The sequence below is a fragment of the Lagopus muta genome, chromosome Z (assembly GCF_023343835.1).
Source record: "Lagopus muta isolate bLagMut1 chromosome Z, bLagMut1 primary, whole genome shotgun sequence".
Lineage (NCBI taxonomy): Eukaryota > Metazoa > Chordata > Aves > Galliformes > Phasianidae > Lagopus > Lagopus muta.
In genome coordinates this window covers 36,276,204-36,283,518 of record NC_064472.1, presented here as the reverse complement: position 1 = coordinate 36,283,518, position 7,315 = coordinate 36,276,204, and positions in this window count along the sequence as shown.

Sequence of the window (7,315 nt, the reverse complement as noted above, 5' to 3'; positions counted from 1 at the left end):
CTGATCTTAAACTACACAGTCTGTATGGTAGAGCTGCATTCATTATAGCACGCACAAATGCATGAGGGTAAAATGGTTACCTGGGATGACCTTCGAAAGATGAAGTAATGAATGGTATTTTTAACAGATGCTCTCTTATGTTGTATTTCAGTGTTCTGTAGTCACACACAATAGATAGACTCTTCTCAGAAAAGAAAAGCACCCAGTCAAGAACGAAGGTAATTCAGTTCCTCTCTAGTCTGTTTACCAGGAAGGCATTTAGCAATACCAGGAAGAGCTCTTTATGAAAGAGCAATGTACTGAGCTTTGACATGAGTGTTATTATTTCTTCTAGAAGAGAAGATCAGATAAGGACATTTTATCTGTACAAAACACAATCCCCGGTCAAGATGCTTTTCTCAATCTGCGGTATGAAAATGTTGCATCTGTTTTGCTAGAGGCATACAACTTTGTTCAGTCCCTGTAACTTTCAGTACTTGCTTTGCCAACATCATAATTCTTCTTGGCATCCATTATCTCTGGAAGAGTGACTTTAAGGCCTTCTCAGTGTCCTTAAACCAAGTTTTTAGGGGTTTTAAGCTTTATAGTGTGACATTGACAAGCAGTGAGCAAATACCAATAGTGCAATCTATAGCTATATATCAGGATACTCTGTAATGACATGACTTCAGGTGCTGAACTTATATGGACTTATATTTTCATTTCTCTGTATGTGTTTTGATGCCTGAAAAGACTACCTTTTGTACTTAAGATTCAGAATCAAGTACTTCCTTCCTTCCTAGCATAGAAATTTGTCTAGTTGTTCTATACATGACAAACAACTAGCAAATACATGTATTTTTCAAATGAATTTGTGAGACTGGCACAGAAAAAAAAAGCTAACAGGACAACAAACAACAGCAACCAGAAACAAACAAACAAAAAAATCAAAACAAAACAAACCTGAATACATCCTCTTAGTACTTCATTACCAATAATTACTTCTCCTGTTTTGTTTTGTTTTGTTTTGTTTTCAGAAGCATGGACAGGAAGGGTTTCTCCTTCAAGCTCTTGTATTCCTGAAAATTTAGTAAGAAGTGATCCTGAACCTAAACCACAGGCCACAATTCACTCATCAGCTCCTCTACCAGGCAGCATAATGAATTTTTCAGAAGAGATTCAAGAAAATCCTTCATGTGGGATTAAAAGTGTTATGATTGAGGAGACACCTGAGCAGGGTGAGCAGCACTTTGTCCTTAAATGTTCAGATTGAGAATGTACTATTTTCCACTAAAGAGTGACACACTGTAGTCTCAAAGCACAAGTAGTAGAATTTAAAAAACATGATAGTCCACATTGCATCATAAGTGTGAGAGTTCCAGGTATGATTCAGCATATAGGTACTAGAACTTGTTCTCTAGGCCTTTGTAGGTATTGTGCTCACATAGAAGAGATGCCTCTTGGCCTTATCCCCATTACAAAAAAAAAAAGCCATTAGGAGAGCAGTCCTTTATTATCTCTTGTTTATCTGTAAATTCTACAAGAAGTATAACCTGACAGATTCTAAAAACTATCAAAAAATAGAGTTTCAGTTGTTGAGAAATAATATTTCTGGTTAGTTTGTGTCTATATGACTATGCCAGGTAAGATTAAATGTTTCCAAATAGCTTGTTATATTACCAATCTGACATGTTAAAAAAGAAAGTGTTTTTGCCGAAGAATAAAGAGCAACAGGAACAACTGAAGTTTTACTCTGAAAAAGGTAAATGTTATACATTGATTCTAGTTATAGAAATGAAAGACTTCTGATTTGAGGACACGTGTTCTGAAATGGGATTAAGTTTCCTGTTGCTATATTGGTTTTAAATTCATCTAAAAGATGGCATTGAATGTAAAGAGAAAAAATTGACAGAGATATCTAGTCAATGGCATATCAGAAAATCCTGCACAACAAAGTTGTAAAAACATATATTAAGTAGCTAGATGTCTAACGAATGCTCAGCTAAAGAGAAGCCAGATATAGGCTGACATCTATCATGTGTGCATTAACCTGTGGGAGTTCGAGATACACTTCTTCACCATGGACTGCTGTAGACCACAGCATAACTTTGAAGCCATTTCAGTAGAGGCTATGGCAAACTCTGTTTGCATTTTTTCCAGTAAAAAACAATGCAGCATTTCTGATGTCCACTAAGAGTTTCAAGATTAATCTTTTTTGAGGCAGGAAAATGGAATCTTCAGTGTTGGCTTGCAATCACTGATGCTCCCATGTTTGTTTTTGTTTGTTTGTTTGTTTGTTTGTTTGTTTGTTTTTACCAGAAGTGGGATTATGACTAGTAAAGAGCTTTTTCAAGATTATCTATGGTTTCAAATATAATATGTTGCAGAGAAATTCAAATACGAATTAAAGAGAAAAAAAAAGTAGATCTGAAATGATAAAGTTCTTTCAGAAGTAATTACTCTCTCTGTATATTTTAGCATGCATTCTTTAGTGACATATTTTAGAAAATATAACCTTATATATACATAATGATGTATATAATATATAATGACGTGAATGATGAATTCAATAAAGAAAACTTGAGCTAAAGGGCACTCTTTCCAAAACATGTTTATTTAGTTACGTATTTTACCTCTCATTAAATTGGATTTTAGAAAAAAAGAGTTTTATGGTTGTATAGAAATTAGGACCTGATGATTTTATCCAGAACCTGGATAAACTGTTTTAAGATAATACATTCTGTTACAAAATTCCCAGCTAAAAAACAAAACAAAGAGACTCATATTTGATTTTTTTTTTTTTAAATCACTGCTCTTGAGGTATATGAATATTGCTTTAGGAACTCAAAAAAGTAGCCCTACATCTAGATCTCCCCAGTGACCAAAAATCCTTAATTTCTGATAAATGTCTCAATCTATTTAAAGAGGCAGAAGACTTCTTCCAAACGCTGTTCTGAATTTTACTCTAGAATACTTGAGAAGATACTCCAACAAACTTAAGCAACAAACAACAACAACACGTGGGCCATATATATCTTCTTCAATAATGTAATCTTTCCAAACACCACACATTTGATTTCAGTGATACTGGACAAAAGCCAACATCTCGAAGATGAGAAGCAAGACTGAGGGACATCTTTACATTCAGTATACCTCTATTTCCAGAATCACGTAGAACCATTGAAAAATCAGCCAAATATTGCATCCTTTTTCTGCTTGTGGTTCTCTCAGTGATTCCCTGATTTCCCACTCTTCATTATGACATTTACTCATTATATACTCTGAAATTCTGTTAGTCCCAAAAGAATTAACACATACCATATTTTAATTTGATGATTTACTAAAGGGAATCTGAGAGTTCAAAGATTTTTCCTTGATTTTTACAAGTAACTTATTCATTTGTTTGATTGTTTAATAGATGTGGAGGGAAATTTTTGGCTGCAGAAACTTGGAATGAGTATAAACAAGTGGTCACAGCTGAATTCCCTGACTGAACTGCATGAAAACAGAGCTCTAGAAAAAGGTATATTTCTATAATAATTCTTTTTCTTCTTTTTTTTCTTTTCTGGAACACATACTTCATTTACTATATTACATAAATCTTGAGGCTACTGCTTTTTTCTGTTATTTTTCTTTCCTTTATATGTGCTCAGATTTCTGAATTCAACTAAGTAGCTTGAATTTTTATGTCACTATTTTAACTATTCTGCCTACATTCTTTTGTCCTTACACATCTTTTAGTTAATTATTTTACTTAAGTAAAATATTTCAAAGTAAAATATATCAAAATAATTTTCTAGTAGAAAGTTAGCTGCTGTGCTAAGTCAGTTAGAGGGTCTGATCTGAAAACATTTAATTATATGTTTCTTATTAAAAAAAAAAAAAAGAAAATGAAAGGGGGTAGTTTTTATCACACTCTGGCATAAACTGAATCTTTCGAAGCAACTTGTAAGAAGTGGTTGTGAAAAAGACATTGAAGTGTCCTACTTAGCTATGATAAAAGCTAGTTTTATTAGGAAGTAGCACTTTTCTACATTAGTTTTAATATAAGTTTTTGTTTGTAGCTTTAGTGTGTATCAGTAACATCAGAGTTATCATGGACAACTAATTGTCAAACAAAATAAGAGCAATTGTGTCCACTGGTCAAAGCTGACAAGTTATAGTTGTTAAAACTCTCCCCCGCAAAGGCCCATTTCCTTTGTCATCAGGCAAAATAGATATATTTTACAACTATACTTGACGTTCCAAGTAATTGTGCATTTCAGTTCTTGCTGATAGAAATTACTTACAGTTATTTACTTCCAGTTGATAGCATAATTTTTTTGTTGTAAAACAGATCATCCAAACACATCTGGAGTTTGTTCTGATCTTGACCACAAAGTTTCTGAGCTGGAAGAGTATAAAACCAAAGAAGAATTGCCATATATCCCATACAAACTTGCTACATTGTATATCTTAAAGGTAAAATAAAAATAAAAATTAAAAAATGAATGAATATGTTACAGTACAAAAAATTAACAATTAAAGTAAGTTCATCTGCACATAGGATATACTTAAATGCATTGTTTCCCTCATAAACTTTTTCATTATAGAAATCCAATTCACACTATTTTATTGCTCAATAGATTTTTCTTCGTATTAAGAAGTCTGCACTTAAATTTTGGACACAGAATTATGGATGTTAAAAAGAAAATGCTATTGTAGTTAAAATAAGATACTGAATTGTTTAATTTTGCCTCTAAGGTAATTGTCTGAAGTTAACAAACAAAGTACCACATCCCTTGAGGATGGAGAAAACCTTTGTATTCACATGCTGAATTTCTCACCACAACGCTTGATTGCCACAAATGGCTTTTGATTTGCAGTACAAGGTCTTGTTTCAATTTCAACATTTCTGCTGTCAGTAGAAAACTCATTAATTAGCCTGATGCAGCCCTCTGTTTATTGTTCATTACTGGTTTTTCATGTCGGCATCAATGAAGTAAGAAAGAGAAGTCTAAGGGTAATTAAAAGGGATTTCAGGGACTTGGGGCAACTGGATAAGTGTGAGGAGCACAAGCAATGTTTTCTTCTATTTTTCCAGTAGCAGAGAACAATACTGTAAGGAACAGGCAGACCCTGCTGTTGGCTCTGAAGCTGGTGTTACTGCCAAAGTTTTGGGTTTCCTCACCACGTGACCGTCTACACAACACCAGGCTTGCTGGAGGTTGTGGAGATGAACCTTTTTCAGAGGGAGAAAAGGATTTCAGAGTAGGAATTGGTAGGGCTGATCAGTAGAGCTTTAAACTAGATTCAAAGGAAGTGAAAGGATAAAACCTAGCCTAAGGGACAACTTGCCAACATTTGGGGGCCTGCACTCTAGTGAGATCTTTCAATATGTTTCACCAAGTGCTGGGTACAATGTAAAATGTTTGCAGTGTTTCTACACCAATGTACACAGCATGAGGAACAAGCAAGAGGAGCTAGGAATTTAGGCTCAGTCCTAGAGCCATGACACCAATGGCATAAGCAAACCCCCTTGGGAAGAGCCCTCTAAGTGGTATGTTGCAATAGACAGTTCTGAGCTCTTTCAGCAGGGACAGGCCGGGCAGGTGAGGCAGGGGGTGTGGTGTATGTGTGGAAAGAGACAGGCTGTGCAGAACTCATAGCTGGCTATGACACAACTGTAAGCCCCCAGGTAAGGATGAAAGGTCAAATAAAGCAGACTGGCTACCCAGCTAGACACAGACTCTGAGCTTTGAGGAAATGGTCCTTCAATGTTAAACAACTCTCTTGGGCTCCCTGATCTTCCAGTGTTGTAACAAATGGGATACCTCCTTGAAGAGGTCAAAGTTGGCTTTCCTGAAAACCAAAGTTGCATTCCTACTTACATACCTGTTTTTCCCACACAAGATCCTGAACTCTGCTATTTCATGTTTGCTGCAGCCAAAGCTGGCACCAGTCTTCACATTCACAACAAGCCCTTCTTTGTCAGTTAAAAAAAAAAAAAAAAAAAAGTCCAGTCAATCTCTCCATGTTGGCTCTCTGCCACCTGTTTACAGATGTTATCAGTGCTCTGCAGGAACCTCCTGGACTGTGTGCTTGGCAGTGTTTCTTTTTCACAAATATCAGGATGACTGAAGTCTCCCATGAGAACTGATGCCCAGAACCGTGAGGCAATAAGGCCTCACCAACTTCCTCCTCCTGATCAGTCAGCCTGTAGTAAACACCCACAGTGGTGTCACCCATATTAGCCTGTCCCTTAATTCTCACCTGTAAGATTTCACTTTATCACTGATCACTAGGCAGAGCTCAATACATTCCAGTTCTTCTCTTGCATGAAGAGCAATTCCATCAGCTCACCTCCCTGGTCTGTATTTCCTAAAAAGCAGCATTCTAGACAGGCAAGCTGTCCCACCATGTCTCTATCATCACAATGAAATTATGAACCTACAACCACACACAGATCTCTAGCTCTTTATATTTATTCCTCTTGCAGTGTAAATTGGTATACTGGCACTTTTCTGTTTTATTTAGTCAGCTACTGTCAGAAGAATCTACCTTGCATTAAAATGCAACCAAGAATATCTATGAGTAGCTCCCAATTTTTATACTTTACACACTCATGTCTATTATTGCTGTAATTCATCTGGTAATATCTGTCAGACTCACTCAAAATGCGACACGTATCACTGTTATGTAAATTTGCACTGCACCTGCAAGACAAGGATGTAAAAAGAAAAGTAACAGAAACTGGGATGGGAAATAGTGGAATTTTTCTTTTGTGACTATTATGAAATAGAATGAATAAAATTGAGTCACTGAGGATCTTTAGGCAATTTTAAGCTTAAATGACTCACTTTTCAAATGAGAAAAAAACATCACTTTGCCAGTCCCTTATGTACACATAAGTTAATGAGAAATGACTATAGCGATTCTTAAAGTTATATCAATTTTGAACTTGTTAAAAAATTACCTTAGTGGCATACTGAATGCAACTGAGTGCCATATGTTACCAATTTGTGTTATCTAACTTTTAAATGCAAAAATGTTATCTCCACTGTCCACTCTTTTTTATTATTGTTAGTTTTTTTTTCCCAGCAAGAAGTTTAACAATGTTGTTTTTATTTTTCAAGAACTTAGAATAATTGTAATGACTGTCTTCCGTACTCAGATCACTACTCTACAAAAACAGAAATGGACAAGAAGAAAAAATCCACTTCAAGTAAATGAACAGACCCATATTTATTAAATAACATAATGTAGTTGAATAGAATCTAATTGTTGAGTTGAATCTCGTTGCTGAAGCCTCAGTGTTTTTGTCTAGAGTCCAGGCTATTTACATGCTTTCAAGGTC